General features: G+C 48.2%; 1 long non-coding RNA gene across 1 annotated transcript; it reads left to right on the top strand.

The window, feature by feature from the left end:
• The first annotated feature begins 5,183 nt into the window (after positions 1–5,183).
• On the top strand, positions 5,184–15,800 carry LOC135973834 (uncharacterized). The gene is made up of 3 exons (XR_010590873.1): positions 5,184–5,288; positions 7,942–8,265; positions 15,621–15,800. It is a non-coding gene; the product is annotated as an uncharacterized LOC135973834 (long non-coding RNA).
• Positions 15,801–17,284: the final 1,484 nt, after the last annotated feature.

Below are 17,284 nucleotides of genomic sequence, written 5' to 3'. Positions count from 1 at the left end.
AGAGAAGAGACAGAACCGGTTTCACTCTGCATGGGCCTGCTGGGGTGTAGCGGGCTTCGCCTGGCCCGAGCGCTCTGCTGCAAGGGGCATGGGGCGGGGGAGCTTTTCTTTGCAAAGTTTCCTCCGCTGTGGGGCCGCCCTGGGAGCTCCCTAAGGCGCCTTCCTAGGCTGGGGTCACCCAGGGGAGTCCGGTACTGAGCGCTGAGGGGCCGGCGCACCCCTTCGCCCTGAACACCTGCGTCCAGCCCGGGATGCACCTAGCCAGAAACAGCTGCCGAAGCAGGGGGAACGGCGGACCCCGCGAAGGAGGGGGGTTGCCTGGCTGGCCCGCCCCAGGAAGCGTGGGGAGGCTCTCCCGGCTGAGCCCATCGGGCAGTCACTGCCCTGCCCGTGAGTCAGCGGCATCCCATTAAATAAGGGCTAACATCACAGGCAGGGGGTCCGCGGATTAGCTGATCTTGTAGGCCAAGCTGGTGAGCTTTTGTCGAGGCCCCACATACCGCTGCCCGTGGCCGGGCTCCCAGGGAAGGAGGGAGACACCCCAGCATCCTTTCATCAGCTGGTGGGATCTTACTGGGTGCAGGTCCCCCTCCCCTGCCCTGAACAACGGGGCTGTAGGTTATTTACTAACTGGTTGGTATAGACCAGGGGTCGGCAACCTGCCGAGCCTTCATTGATTCACTCTGATGGAAGGTTTTGCCAGTCATACATTTGAACGTTTTTAGACGGTCCCTTTCTATAAGTCTATAATATAGAACTAAACTATTGTTGTATGGAAAGTAAATAAGGTTTTTAAAATGTTTAAGAAGCTTCATTTAAAATTAAATTAAAATGCAGAGCCCCCCGGACCGGTGGCCAGGATCCGGGCAGTGTGAATGCCATTGAAAATCAGCTCACGTGCCATAGGTTGCCTACCCCTGGTATATACGATGTATCGAATCGGTAAATAAATGCTGAATTCGCTCTGAAATTGCTCCACGAAGAGGTCCAGGCTGCTACCCTGGGAGCCATACGCAGCATTGGTTTGGGCTAGTTCTTGTTCCAAATGAGAGCTCTCCGTTTCCCCCATGTTTCTCGTCTAAAACATCCGCTCCCCAGGTCTGCCTAGCTCACCTTGCTCAGGCAGCCTAGACATAAGCTTCCGTTAACCTCCCCCCTCCAAAAATCCTGGGCGTGGGATTTCACCACACTGAGTCCCCTAACGCTAAGCAAGCACCAGGGCCGGCTCCAGGCACCAGCTTGGCAAGCAGGTGCTTGGGGCAGCCACTCCGGAGAGGGGCGGCACGTCCAGCTATTCGGCGGTAATTTGGTGGACAGTCCCTCATTGTTGCTCGGAGCGTAGGACCTCCCGCCGAATTGCCCCCGCAGATCGCGATCGTTCGCAGCTTTTTTTTTTTTTTTTTTTTTTGGCTGCTTGGGGCGGCCAAAACCCTGGAGCCGGCCCTGGCAAGCAGCAACCGATCGCTGCTGTTGGGCCGAGTGAAATAAGCAGCGCGACCCAAACAAAACACTTCAAAGTGCCTCTGCTAGGGTGACCAGACAGCAAATGTGAAAAATTGGGACTGGGTGGGGGGGTAATAGGAGTCTATATAAGAAAAAGACCCAAAAATCGTGGCTGTCCCTATAAAATCGGGACATCTGGTCACCCTAGCCTCTGCCCCCCCAGGGGGTAGGCGCTGACCTGGGCGTCTGCCACACAGACTCACGGCTCCATGGGGGGCAACTGAGGTTTCATCCATTCAGCAAAACCGTGGAGCTGTTGAAGTGCAGAGCGGTGGAAAGCCCCTGACCCCAGATTTGGTATTTCTTGCATGTGCACGTTTACTTTCAGCAAGTATCGTGCACCTGCCGGTAACATGAGGCGTGTGATCAGAACCACAGGCCCATCGGAGAGGCCTGGCCATGGAAGAGCGATCACATGACTTCTGGAGCTAACACTGTCTTAGGAAATGCCATTATTTTTAAAAAAATAACATTAATAGCAGAATTATTGGGCTGTGCACAATTATTGATAATTATACAATTTATGGCTGATTGTGGGGAGCTGGTGTCTATTGTAATTAGTTTCTCAGATGCTAATTAAATTAAATGAAACATTAATAGGGGAAATATGGTGTTATTAACAACAACAACCGGAGCCTACTGGCGCTAATAAATATATTTCTTATCCTAAGGCTGCCACCTTGCGAATTTAAATAGGAACTGCAGGTAAAGGCCTATCACCCTAGACGCAAAATTTCAAGGCATTCAAAGTTGCTGGGAAAACCAGTTGCATAGGAGTTCTGTAGTCCATTTTTATTATATACAAGAGCACTTATCCTGACCTCTTCTTTGTGAGAAAGGCTTGAGTGCAAAAGAAGCTCAGAATCATTTCAACACTGTACCTTACAACTATTGCCATCTTCTTTGTACTGTGGAAGAAAATAACTTTGGCATCTCAAAATGCAGGTGCCAGAATGTTTCTTCTGGAGAAGGGGTTTTTAATGAGCCGTTACCAGCCCTACAACATTTCCAAAGAGCAGAGTTTTGTTTGAACTGAACAAAGTGCCAGATTTGCCTTCAATGATGATTTGCATTTCAAATTAAATTGCACTATAAGCCAAAAACACTTTAATTCCAACCCCAGAGTTTTCAGGTACGTCCCACTACTGGTGTGACGACATCAGAGCACATAACAGAGGCACATTTCAACCCAAATGACATGTGATACCATCCATTTAAAATCATATACGTAGCATTTTTATATACTGACCACTCTCTTCTTTCTATGTAATGGGTTATTTTATATGATAAAGAGTGATGTGTTATGCTATAAACATGTCTTAGTTTTGACTTTTGGGGCCATCAATATTCCCATAGCCCTACAATTAAATGACAGTTTTAAAAGCAATTGTCTGGCTCATAGGCGTCATTTCTGCCAACCTATATTCCTCCAGCTCATTGTCTCTCTTTTCATAGGCCCCAGGTGATCACCGCGCCCCCCCCCCCCATCATGGCACCTTGCTCCTTGGCAGACACAACTGGCAGTTAATGTTTGGCAGCTTTGGAGTTGCCGCTGAGTTGCCATGAGGTTGAGCAGCAGATGGCCAAGTGGACTTCTATTCCAGCCTCCATAGGCCTATTTCCCTTTACTTCACCTTCAAGTAGAGGTACACATGAACTGGAAGCACCGCAATAATGCTGCAGGGATGCAATCCTAAATTAAGTGCCCGTCCAAGGAAATACATAGTTGTGACCTCTAGGCTGTGCTTTCTCATTGGCTCCGGAATAGCCAGGTAAAAGCCAATGTCTCTGTTCTATATGGGAGAGTATGTAAGTGGAAGGAGATGCAGTTGCTGTTTCAAAATTTCTTGGGTCAGCAAAAGAAGGCGCAGTATACCAAGGGGAACTGCTTCATCCAGGTAAACTGCAGTGTCGCGACCAGATTCTCCATTGTCTTGTACCCTGTGTATTCATTTATCTCTGTGCAAACACTTGATCTTACCTGGACGCCTTTTACGCTCATTTGTCACAGGGTAGGTGACGCCAGGCTCAAGGTGAGGGCAACAGAGAACCAGGCCCTAAGTGTTTGAAGGGATTCTCTGCCCTGGTAAGAAGGGGGACAGATAGACATTGCTCTGGGAATAAAATGCACCAACAGCTTTTATATCACTGCTCTTCTGAGGGGCTTGAAATAGTGACTAGGTAGTATTTGATATACACTGTGCAGAGCTGGAGATGAGCACACCAAGTAAAAGACGCTGGAGCATCAGCCCCAAATACGTAGATTTCTTTGTGTGCACGGCAGGTGGCACTCTTTCTTCTTAGTTAGCCTTGAACCATTTCCTCAGCCTGGCATTGGGAACAATGCGCTGTTAGCGGCATCATCTTTCATATGTGCTGCAAACCAGAGATCTTGATCACTTCTGATTATCCCATGCCGGTTTTCACAGGAGTAGAGGTGTTAGCTCAAGACTCCTGATGCAATTTCAGCTTGGAAATGATGTCCTGCCCCCTTAGATTGCCCTTGAAATTTTAGCTTAATACCATCTGGCATGCATGCTTCGTCTCCCTGATTTAAATGGTTTGCAATGTTACCGGGTGCTTGCTCTTAACAAGCACCTGAGAGGTGGCAGCATTTCAGTGGCTTTTAAAATACCTCCTGATTTGCAAAGCCCTTTGGAATCCTTCAAAATGGATTTCGCGTTTGTAAGATGTTGTAATATCCGGCAAAATATAATTTAAAAAAAATTAAATGCTTTCTTTAGTGCACCAACACTTCTCCTTTTCCAGGTGTTCTCCATCAGCAGCGTTGCCAGCTCTTGTGATACTCACACTAAAAACGCAATATTGATGTTTTACTTATAGCTCCAGTTCCAGGAGTCCAGTGACTGGATAAGAATCTCAGCTTTCATTAAAACAAACAAACAGAAAGTTTCTAGCCCTTGTGGTTGTGGAGAGAAACTTGCAAATGTAACTGGAGTGAGGCTGAAAAGCGCAAAAACCAGAAGGGAAAGAAAAAGAACCCCAAACTTCTTATTTTAAAGTACTGATGTTTGGGGGGGGGCAGGGGCTGGGTCATTATTTCTGAATGCTGGGGTTGGTAATATTGTGCTTTAGTGACCTGCAGGGAAATGCCACCACTTCCAGCTAACTACCCCCTCGCCAGCGCCTCTCTGACTGGTTTCCCATCCACGTACTTACCAGACCTGATGCTGCTGGTTTGCTACAGATAGTTTTGTTAGGCCTTCTGACACTGCCATTATCTAAGCCATTTGCTCAGAAGCTGTTGGTGAACCTACATTTCCCCACAGAGGAGGCTGTTTCTGCTTCCATGGGGGGTCGGGGGAGAACCCAGCAGCGTAAACAGCTGTGTTTTGGGTGGGGGAGCGGGCAGTGCAGCGGCAGGAATTGGTGGCCAGATCTCTTGCACCAGTGAAGTCACCAGGATGGTGAAATGCAGTGAGGTTGGCTCATTCCTGGCTGGCACACAGTGGTGGCAGCTCCTGTCTTGCCCGTAATCCAGGCTCTTTGGGCAGTGACCCCATTAATGCTGCTGTGAGTGTGAGATGAAACTGCAGGTAGTTATTGGTGCCTGTTATAGGGTATATTAACCCCGTACTGGGCCAATGGGGCCTGACCAATCACTGTGGGCCCAGGAGACCACGCCCCCTCACCCCAGCTGCACATGCTCCAGGTGGAAGGGACAGATAAAAGGAAGCCGCCCAGCTCAGTCTGGGCTGGTGGAGGGGGAGGAAGGACGTGTTGTGGAGGCACCAGTGGACATGGACTATCCTGGGGATGACCAGGTGATTATGGAGTCACTAGTGGGATGCTGAGCTCTGGCCAGCTGAGGAGATGCCTGAGATGAGATGTGTGGTAGGAAGAGACCCAGGGAATGTATTAGAAGCTGATGCTTGAACACTCAACTGGGAATTTCCTGGCGTCATAGGACCCTGGGTTGGAACCTGGTGGAGTAGGGTGGGCTAGGGTTCCCCTCCCTGCCCCCCCTGGAACTTACCACTAGATGTGGCTATTGGGGGGGCTACAGCCATAGACTGACTGTTTGTCCTGTCCTGCCTAGAGTGTGCCCTAGAGCATGCCCTAGCCAGGAGGCTCAGGGGCCATGTCTGTTTACCTGCTCTGCCCTGCCCAGGTATTGCAGACTATTTGTTGGCTTTGCCCTGCCCAGAGGCTCAAAGCCCAGCTGCGATTGTTTGCTCCAGCCAGGAGGCTTCAGAGGCATAGACAGACTGTTTGTTGGGCCCTGCCAGGAGCCCTGATCCCCCTAACCGCAATTGCTTGATCCAACACGGAGTCCTGCTGAGTGTGTGATGGGATGTACTAACTCCACACTAGACCAATGGAGGTGGCCCCACTTGACATGCAGCCCCCTCTGTGACAGTGGCCCTCCCCAATTCCCTGGCCTTCTAGAAGCTGTGGGTCTGTGTGAAGTTTCTCTGACCCCCACATGCTGGAAGGAGCCTCTCTCCAGGGCCTAAGTGCTGAAGGGAGGTGTTGCAGCCTGTGACTCCCAGGGACTCCCTCCCTCACTTCCCTGCCAGCATTTCTCTGCCTGTGAGCAGGAACGGTGTGGGGAGGGGGACTGGGCACTGTATCGTCAAGGTGTGTCCCTGTGATGGTGCACCCCATAAGGCTTCATGGAAATAGGCTTATGAATGAATATATGACACATGCCATGTAACATATCTCTGTAAAGGTTATGATCTACCGAATCTATTCATCCTATTTGTATGCATGTGTCATTATTGTATTAAAAGTTATGAATATTGGCTGTGTACTGATCTGATTTTAAATAGCCTTAGTAAGGCCTTTGGGCAGCTTCTTTAGAAAGGAATTTGTAAGTTAAGTGCCCAATCAAGATGCACTTAACGGGCAACGGATCTTGAAAGGCTCCAATCCCCATAAGATGTCTACTTGAGGATGTTCAAGGCAGCATGTGAACCATGGCTGCTACCTGTAAGTTCTGAGTCATGCATGGACATGAGACTTGCCCATGTGACTCCAAAACTTGGAGCTGAACTTTGCATAGGAGAGAGGAGGGGGTCTCCACCCACAAGACAGTCTATTTAAGCCTGTGGGAGACCCCTCCATTTTGTCTTCAGCTGGCTAAAGAGAGGGGTGTGAGTGATTGCTGGACCCAGACTAGAAGGAGACTAGTCTGTAAAAGGAAGCTTACTGGAATTCCTCTGAGGGTGAGGTTTTTATCTGTATTCAGTTTTCTTACTGTATTAGGCATAGACTTGCAGGTTTTATTTTATTTTACTTGGTAATTCACTTTGTTCTGTCTATTACTTGGAACCACGTAAATCCTACTTTCTGTATTTAATACAATCACTTTAACCCAGAGTATGTATTAATACGGGAGGGGGGAAGGTGGAAACAGCTGTGCATACGTCTCTATCAGTGTTATAAAGGGGGAACAATTTATGGATTTATGGTAAAATGGATTTATTTGGGGTTTGGACCCCATTGGGAGTTGACCATCTGAGTGTTAAAGACAGGAACACTTCTGTAAGTTGCTTTCAGTTAAGCCTACAGCTGTTAGGGGACGTGGTTCAGACCTGGGTCTGGGTTTGCAGCAGGCTAGCGGCCTGGCTCAAACCAGGCAGGGCACTGAAGTCCCAAACTGTGAGGGCAGGGAAAGCAGGCGCAGAAGTAGTCTTGGCACATCAGTTGGCAGCTTCTGTGCTCCAACCCATCAGTCCCTATGCACGGGGACGCTTTGCACTGGGGACTGTGCAGGGTCGTCACTCCAGCCTTGGGCCTGTAGAAATTCCTGTGAGCTTTGCCTCTCCAGTGGAGCGGTGAGCAATTGGGCTGAATCTGGTGCTGGGAAAGGCAGGGCGCGGGGACAGGGCGCTCAGTCAGGTGAACTCTCATCCTGAGGGCAGAGATGGAGCAACTGGAGTTTCATCTCCTCTCTTTCTCCTCCCCCCCCTTCCCCCCCATAGCCTCTGGATAGATCAGCTTGCTGGTCAGCCAGTGTCTCAGACCTTCTGGGGCTTGCTTTGCCTGGAAGCCATTGGCTATCGTCCTCTGGACTGGCCCTCCACTAGGCAGAATGTAATTAACTGAATTGGAACTTGGCCAGAAGACTGGGGCCATCACCCGTACTCCGGTGTGAAAAGTGCTCTGGGATGCTGAATGCCGAAAGCCCTGGCTTTTTATGTATCTGGTGGCAGAGAGCACCTGCATTGGCACACTGCCCCTTAGCACCATGCTTGCTCAGCAGCGTTGTGCTGGGAAAATCTGTCACTGAGTCACCAACACCACTTCCTGTAGCACGGAAGTGTCCTTGGATGGGGTCTTCCACCCAGATACCAGCCTACTCTGATCCTGGGGAGATGTGAGCTCTAATGCTATAGGGAGGCAGCTGCCACTTGAGGTCATATGTAAGCTGAGGTCTAACTGATTTAACGGGGTCTGTTCCTACCACAGGCCTAAGGCAAGTCAGCCGACCTCTCCAAGCCTCACTTATCTCCTCTGCAAAACCAAACGTGGATGGGTCTCCTTCACCACCTTTGCACAGTGTGTTGAGATCAGTGGATGAAGAGTTCTAACTACTCATGTTATTTTATTAAGATCTTGTTGCCTGAAGCTTTTTGGTCTCAGTAGGCCACGAGTGAAAGAAATGAAAAGGCTAAAACACCGCAACTGTCTTGGTTGGAACTAAGCTTTCTCAAGCAACTCCACCTTTCAGCCATCCGCAATGAATCCTTCACGCACCTCTTTCGCACCACTGTTCTACGTTCGCCACAACAGGTACCCATGAGAGTGAAATGACAGGAGAATAAACACTGTCACCTGTTTAAACTGTAGTTGTATATAGTGGTAAGATTTAACAAATATGAGCTCAAAAATGAACTATTATGTGGTATTAATACTTTCACACCACTTAACTCTCATTAAAATGTACTTTGCTGAATTTAATATGCGACTTCAAATGACACAACATATTAAGTGCTTAATATACTAGAAATTATGAAACTATTATAGTCTATGTAATATGAAATAATTAGAGTGAATTAAACTTTAGCAGCAGAATGAAGGAAAGGTTTCAATGTTTTTGAGTCTTAAAATAGTTGAATGCAGATAACAGTCCTGGAAAATAAACAGCCAGTTAGGATTTTGAAATAATTAAAACAGAAACAGCCTGGAGTGTCTGAATTGGACTTGGTGGTGAAGTCTAGATTCTGGAAAGCAGAAGGCCTGTTAGCTTTAGTGATGGAGTTGTTCTTTGGGGCCAATGGTGGACCGTTTCAGGGAGCTGAACATCACACCTCTGGTCTCGCCCAGACTTCTTCCCGAGTGCCATTTCTCTATAGTATGTTTCCCACAAACCAACAGCCAGGCATATGTGATTGTTTCCAGTGACAGGGCGGTGACTGCTTTGGACTTAACTGTAAAATGACTTTTTAGATTAAAAAGTCTTGCATCTGAAGAAGTGAGGTTCTTACCCACGAAAGCTTATGCTCCCAATACTTCTGTTAGTCTCAAAGGTGCCAGAGGACCCTCTGTTACTTTTTTAGATGAAGGGCTTTGTCAGCAGTAGAAGTAGAGTGGATGACAACATCAAATAGACACCCTCATCTGAACTGCTTGTTGTGGGTGCAGTCAGGTTGATGGATATTTAAATACTTTGAATTATGCCTGCAATTATTCACAGGCACCAAGGTACCAGCAAGATCAGAGGCCAGGTGTATGCCCTTTAAAAAACCAGGACCCACCCCTCAGTCTTTCTAAGTTGCCTGTACCCACAGCATTTCAGCACTAATACACGTGAGGATCACACTGAGTTCTGATGAGATTAGGATTTAAACACCTCCTCGTCTCTTGTTCTAGCTGCTGTGCCAGGTGGGCTGAGTGGAGGCATCGTGTTAATGCCAGAAGGGACTATTAGATCATCTAGTCTAAATTCCTGAAACTTGTGCTTGGCTAAAGCATCTCTTCCATGAAGGCATCCAAGAGCTGGAGACTCCACCACCTCCCTGGGCAGCTGGCAGTGGAGCAAGTGGATTTTAACTCTTACCCGTATGGTACCAACCCTCTGACTCCACCCCATCACACACAAGTTCTGTGAGAGCCCTGCCCGGATACAACTGTATACCCGTGGATGAGGATATCCACAGATAAAAATTGGTATCTGCTGCACTGCAGGGCTCTCCCGGGAACCGGAGCGGTGAAAGGAGCAGAACGTGGGGCTGCCGCTCCCAGGGCCAGCATCCACTCCTCTGGCACAGCTGTACAGCCCCTCTGCATCTCCTGTCTGGGGTCTGTACAGCCGTGCTGGAGGAGCTGCTGGTGCGGGGCATTGGCTCCTGGGAGCGGCAGCCCCATGTTCTGCTCCTTTTGCCGCTGCGGTTCCTGGGAGAGCCCTGCGGTTCACTGGATACCAATTTCTATATGTGGATATCCACAGCCCTGGGCATAAACTTGTATCTGTGCAGGACTTTACAATGCATTCTTGAAAAGGTCTTTCTGTACGGTGCACCGGCAATAAATATCTGAATGGTACGGCATACCTGACCAGACCGGCTTACTTGCACTGCTGGTAGCTGGCTCCAATAATCACCCTTGCTGTGAACAATTTCTGCCCTAATTTCTCATTTGACTTGGTCTGGCTTTACCTTTGCGTAGGTGGTGGTGGTGCCTTTCTCTGCTAGACTGAAGAGCCCTTTAGTACCATGTCTCCCCATGAAGGTCAATGGACACACTGCAATCAAGTCACCTCTCTGTTTTCTTTTGGATGTGCTAAATGGATTGAGATCTCTTAAGTCTTTCACTCTAAGGCATTTCCTCCTGCCCTTGAATCATTTTTGTGGCTCTCTTCTGCACCCTCTGATCGCTCCGGTGATTCCAGGCCATTGTGTATCTGCACAGCTGGGCCCTGTCCTGATTTCCAGTGGCGGGGAGTTCCACACCCTAGGACCTTTGGGAGTGTAATGCTGGGGGCTCAACCACAGCACTTCAGTGGCTGGTGAAAGGGAGGAAATAGTTTGGTTACGGTCGGGGTGGCCTAATCTGGGCTGAATGTGGGGGCACCCAGTGGGTCCTCTTGTGTCACACAGGGTGCGGGTGGCCCATGGAGGGGGCAGCACACCACTTCACCCAGTGTTGTCTATTTGGAATGAATGAAATGAAGAGAAGAAAAGGGACTATGGCCCAGATCCCCAAAACTATTTAGGCTCCAGACTTTCATTGCTCTCAATGGAAGTCAGGGGCCTAAATGCCTTTGCGGAGCTGGACTGATCTCCCTCTAGCTCTGCATGCTAGAGGGGTCTGTAGGCAGCCGCTCCAGATTAAGGATAAAGCCAGCGGCGACCTGATCTGTTAGATCATGTAACCCTCAGGTTCCTGGCAAATTGCCAGGTAACTTGGGTGTCCTTGTGCTAAGGCTGTGTTCTCTGCTCTCATCAGTCTCACTGTGCCCTCTTGGGGGAGAAAGGCCATCCTTCCCCAGAACATGGCACAGGCTGGCTAGCCCTCTAAGGTGAGCAGCATTGCGGTGTGTGTGTGTGTGTGTGTGTGTGTATGGGTGATATTTAAGGAATAATGAAATTATATTGAAGGTATGTTTTATGGTCTTGGAGTAAAAGTTAGTAACCAGGGGATAACATCTGTGATGGCCCATTCCAGCAGGAAGGAGTTGTTACCCCTCCCTAATTAGCTGCTGATGTAATGCACGACTCAATTGTCCAGCTTTGCTACATCCCAAGACCTAGCAATGGAAAATCAGCAGAGACAACTGCAAACAGTCAAACCTCCTTGAAACATTACAATAGACAGGGAGTCACCTTTCCTATGAATAAGGAAAAACACCGTTTCAGTATAGCACAGAGTGGGGAGATGCACTCTAGATCCATTGGCTGAGGAAACGTCTTGTGGTGGTTTCATGGAAGTTTAGATTCTGTTTCCTGTGAATCCAGCCAACTTTGCAACAGACTGAATTTTTTTGTGGGGAAACCTACTTGATCAGATAGGAAAGTGTAGGTCCTAATGCACATTTTGTTTTTTTCTTTTGTAGTGTAACTTTGTTTCCACCACTCTTATTTTTAGGTGAATTTCTGCTCTATTTTAAATAACCCTTCCCTTGTTTTATTACAAATTCTGTATGTTACATGGGTGGCGATTTAAGGTGAAACTAGGGTGCACTGCTCCTCTGGGGCAGGGGATCTGGGATTTCTGTGAGTAGCCAGTGTCAGGGGCAGGTTATTATAGAGGACTGTTTCAAGGGGACTGGGGTTGCACCTCTTCTGAATCAGCAAGGCAAAGAAAAGGCTGGCATAGCCTGGAGGAGACTGCTTGAGTACCTGAAAGGCTGCTGGTGTTGGGGACCTACAACCAGTTATCATGAGCAAAACTGCCTCACACTGGAGGCGGGGGGAACAAGGTTACTCAGTCTTGGGTAGCCAGAGAAGCATCACCAATATTCCCTCCTGGACACTGCTTTTGGAGGGTTCCTAGATTTCTTTTCAACTTTCTATGGTGTGTTTTGAAAGAGCTTTTGACTTGGGAACTTATCAGTTTAATGCTCAGAGGTCAGGAGTTCCCAAACTTTCTTTCTTTCACAGCTTAATAGCAAATGTCTCATGGCTTCACCTCCCCGCTCATTTGCGGTCACATGAACTATCCTCAGCTGCTGGTGATCAGACAACATCCCTGGAACTAGAGCTGTGATATTAATGGATTTTTTTGGGGGTGGAGGGGTTCACTGGTTAGTCTGAAAAATGGGAGTGGGTGGGAGGAGAATCAATTTCAGGTCAAACCAACACTTTTTTTGGAATTTGTTTGGAGAACTAAAGGTCCTCTTTTCAAAAAGAGAGAAACGAAACATTTTGTTTTTGATAAAATAGAAACATTTTATTTTGGTTTAGTCCATTTAAAAACATTGATATTTTTTTAAATACAACGAAAGGAAACTTTGAATGGAAAAAAATCAGGTTTTGTTTTTGTTTCTAAAAATAGCGCACCAGCTGTGTGTGCTGGGGTGAGGTCTGAAAGCTCCAGGCTGGGAGGCTCGGTGCCTGTGGCCTGTCTAGATGGATCCGGAATCAGCTGGACTCCACGTGGCCCCAGGCTGTGCGCTCTCGCTGTCAGGCAGCGGCTCCCAGCTGCTGTGCATCCTGGCTGCTTGCAACTTAGGGTCAGAGCCAAGCGCTGAAGCTGTTTTGTATTTTTTGTTCCGAGTAAGTTTCCTGAGTGCAGGATACTAGGTCATGTCACAGCAAGACCGGGGGAAGTCATTGGGGTGCACTCCCCAAACCCACAGACCCCAGATTGTCACCCCATGGCAGTGGGACTTAGAAAGGGGGCCCCATTATTCTCTGAATGGGTCAGTCGGTCAGGGATGATCCTTGAGGGGTCCACTTAACTTGGGCACACAGTATTACTTGGGCCTCAGTGTCCCTCCATCCTTTTCCCCATTCACCTCTGTTGGGGAACAGTGTTTAACTGATTCCCCTGTGGGATCTGACATGGTCAGGGTTATTGATTGGACCATCAGGGCTGGTTCTGGTGTTTGTGGCAGTGACCTGCATGTCCTCCCCCTTTCCACCCTCTCAGACCTGACCTTCTAGCACTGGGCAGTGTGTTGCCTTGTGGCAATAAAAGCACTGGCTAATGGCTATATTAACTCCCCATTCTTTGTTCAGAGCCCAAGCTCCAACCTCAGCCAGAACTTCAACGTGATGCCTGCACAGCTCTTTTTAGGGTGCTAGCGTGCACCCGAGTCTGTCAACACACTCGAGGTGGCTTGCTCCCTTGGGCTGCGTAGAGATCTCTGCTGATATCTGCAGGGGGAGTGGGCCCCAGTGACCAGGCTCAGCAGAGACCCCCCTCCCAGCTCCTTTTTTGGACTTCAGACTTGAGCAACTGGCTGACCCCTCTCTGGAGAAACCTGGGGCTGCAGTGGGCCCCCTGGCAGCCCCCTGATAAGAGGGGGCTTGGAGAGATTTCTCTGGGAACATTGAGCCATTGGGCATATGGAGACAAGTGGTGCGTACCACAAACGTACTGTCTTAGGCTACTAAACATGACCCCTGCTCTACCCTTCTCAGGGCCCATGGAACACAGCGCTTACTCCAGGATTTTGTGAAAATCCTGTGATCCCAGTCAGAGGGTGGGAAAGGGCTGCCCCAATCCCCCTTCCCATTACCGAGGAAGCCTTTCAGAGGGTCACTGTGAACATTGTGGGGTCCTTTAGCAAAGTTTCCCAGACAGGGAAAAGTATCTTCTGGTGGTGGTAGACTACAACACACGATGCCCAGAAGCAGTAGCTCTCTCTTTTATAGAGGCATACAAGGTGGCCAGCACCTTGCTAGCCGTAGTCAGACGGGTGGGGTTTCCCCGTGAGGTTTTGATTGATGAGGGCTCAAACGCTGTCTGCTCTGCATGAGGGACTATAAGAGAAATGTGGGGGTTCAACACTTCTGACTGTTTTAAGGGTTCCATTAAAATCACTCAACCAGCCCATTAGTGGGGGTGGTGGTAGAGAGACAATGTTCAAAGCTTTTGGGGACCAACACCCCAGTGAGTGCGATAAATGTTTACCAGACCTGCTGTTTGCCAATTGGAAGATTGCTCCGGAATCCACAAGGTCTCCCCTTTTGAACTGCTCCAGGGGTGGAGCGTACAGGGCTCCCCTGGACCTAACGCAGGAAGAGATGGCCTCTCCCAAAGGAGAATCCATGGGGGAGAGTGTTGGTCTTCTGGGAAACTCCTGGGTTTGCCTGAGAGAATCTAGCTAGAGTTCAGGAGAAACAAAGTGGTCTGATCACCCTGACATATGGTACGGGGGACCAAGTGCTGGTGCTCATTCCAGTGCAGAGGAATAAACTCCCAAATGCCTGGGACAAGTCCTTTAACATCATCAGACCGCTTGATGAGGTGAACTAGGTGGTGCAGCTGTCTAATCGCTCTACAGGTACTGAGCATATCCTGTGAATGACCCCGGCTGGTGTGGGCACTGGGAGGAGGATGGAGAGGATCCTCGGATAGATCTGATAGCAGAAATGGCCCAGCCGACCCTCCCTGGATGCTGATCACAATCCCCATGCAGTAAGCAGAGGCTGCCATATATGTATTTTCCAGTAGGGCTGGATGCACCTCAGTTGCAGTCCACCAGGTGGAGATGGGACCTAAAGCACCCATCAGGGTTCCCAGGAAAACAGCCCAGAGTAAGAAATTGCTGAGATGCTGAAATTAAGGGTGGTCCAACAGCCCAATGGCCCATGAGCATTCCCTGTAGTACTGGTACCTGAGGAGGATGGGTCAGTTAGAGTCCGTGTGGATTACAGAAAGCTCAGTACTCTCTCCGTGTTAGTTGTATACCCCGATGTTTAGAATGGACGAGATACTGGATGTGTTGGGGTGGGGTGGCAATTACTACCCACAGCTGACCTCACTAAGGATTATTGGTAGGTAACTTTGGACTCAGGTCTGGTACATGTAAATTAGCTCGATCTAGCTCTATCAGTCAGGGCTGTGAAAATTTCATGCCCTATGCAACCTAGTAGGTCAATCCTAACCCACACTGTGATGGAGTTAGGTTGGTGGAGGGAGTCTTCCATCCACTTACCCATCTCCTTTGAGAGGTGGATTAACTATGTTGACAGGAAAAACCCTTTCCATCAATGTTGGAAGCATCTACACGGTGGCACAGCAGCAACACCGTAGCGGTGCTGTAGTGTGGACATGGCCTCAGAGGCTTGGCTCACATCAGTATTTACCTTCCCAGTAAGCAGTTTAGAGTTCTTGGCTCTGCCTTTTGGCCTCAAGGGGGCTCCAGCTAGCTTCCAGGGCTGGTAGACCAGTTGCTCCATGGGCTGGGGGAGGTTGCCCTGACATATGTAGCTCAGTTTTGGGTCTTGCACTAGCGAGAGAGGGATCTCAAGCGTTTTTTGGCTTGTTAATCAATTAATTTAAACTTTCTCCAATAAAATCTCAGTAACTGAAGAAGCCTGACAAGTTTGCTAAAGAAACCAAAGAGCATCTACCATTGTTATACAAATGTAGCAAATAAATAGTGCTCTAGTGACTTTGAGTATTAGGTGCATGTTAGGGAGGTTAAGTTAAAGTGATATTTTATTCATTTTTAACAGCCTCCTTTTCTGTTATAGGAATTCTTCAGATCCCACCTGCTGTGTCAAGAAACATTCTTTGGAAAGTCCAAGAGATTAAAGACACAAGTATCCCAAGAAAACCTTTTTATTTATTTATTTACTTAATTAATTTTTTTTTTTAAGTTTTTGTTTTTGCTTTTGTTGAGTCATTGAATAAATCTGTCCCATTTGGATACAGATCACTGAGTCAGCACTTGGCAATCACTTTACACTAGCTCAAGAGTCCCAAAGTCACTTAGGCTCCTACATCCATTTTGAAAACAGGATTTAGGCACATAAGAGCCTCAGTGAAAGTCAATGGAAATTAGGCACCTAAGTCACCTTGAAAGTGGATATTGGGTTTCTAAGTCACACAGGAACTCTTGAAAATGTGACCCTTAGAATGGGATTTTGGTGGCAGTGGAAAGAGCAAAATTCACTCAGCCATAATTACACAGTGGTGGTAGCCAGAAAGAAGACTTTCTCCTCATTTGTTTGCAAAGGGCCTAGAGCTGTAACAAGGATGGGTTAGGACATGGAGCCTGGACAGTCACAAATACAGTAAATGCTAGACTAGATATTTGGGGGTTTTGTTTTAAAATAGATTCCAACAGTGCTCTGACTCTTGAACTACAAGTGTCCAGGCAGGGGCATGTGATCTCGGCAACAGTCCCCTGGAGGCTAAAGGCCTCGGCAACAGTCCCCTGGAGGCTAAAGGCCTCAGCCTGACCATGAACTAGGCTACTGGGACTGAAGGGCTGCATTTTCCATCAGAGAATAATCCAGCTTCACTCTCCCCAGTCTACAGGACAAAGGGCCCCAGTTTCCTTGAGTGGCACTGACCGCTGCAGGTGATTGATCATTGTTCTTTTCATACGGTGCTTTACAAACCGAGCCATGTTCCCTCCACTGAATCTCTCGCACTCTGTGTAAACCAAGACTAATACTAGAAACAAAGGAAGCCAGCTCATGAAAAGGAAGTGCTGTGGGTTGTGTGACCGTTTGTTCAGTTTGCAGTAGAACAGGGATGTTGCGCAGGGATTCCCTATCTTATCCAGCAGTCCTATGCCCTGTCCCATATTCTGTGCAGCAAGAGCAATCTTGTATTTTCACATGCAGGCCAAACTGTAGAACGCTTTGACCCTGTTCACAGAAGACCAGAAGGAAAGAGACCATGTTCCTAAGTATGGCAGTCACATTGTGGTGGTGGGTTTATTATTTATTTGTATGACGGTAGCAGCTGGAAACCCCAGATGTCACCAGGGTCCCATTGTACTAGGTGTTGTACAAACAGAACAAAAGGATGGACCTGGCCCCAAGGAGCTTACAGCCGAAGTAGATGTTGGAAGCCAGTTTAGCTGGAACTATGTCTATTTGGATTTGCATGTCTTGAATTGTGGGCCCAGTCTGTTGTGTACAGAACCGCCCCACACACAGGGTGAGGTAATATCTTTTATTGGACTAACTTCTGTTGATGAAAGAGACAAGTTTTCGAGCCTCACAGAGCTCTTCTTGGCTCAAATTTCTCTCTCCCCAACAGAAGTTGGTCTAATAAAAGATTACCTCACCCACCTTGTCTCTCTAATATCCTGGAACCAAAATGGCGACCACTACACTTCTCCCCTCCCTTAAAAGTTTCCAACTAGCTGTGCCAACTTTTGCAAATGAAAATATTTTATGCA

Source organism: Chrysemys picta, chromosome 10 (assembly GCF_011386835.1).
Source record: "Chrysemys picta bellii isolate R12L10 chromosome 10, ASM1138683v2, whole genome shotgun sequence".
Classification (NCBI taxonomy): Eukaryota; Metazoa; Chordata; order Testudines; family Emydidae; genus Chrysemys; species Chrysemys picta.
Note: the sequence above shows the minus strand (reverse complement) of the source record. Positions and strands in the feature narration are given on the sequence as shown.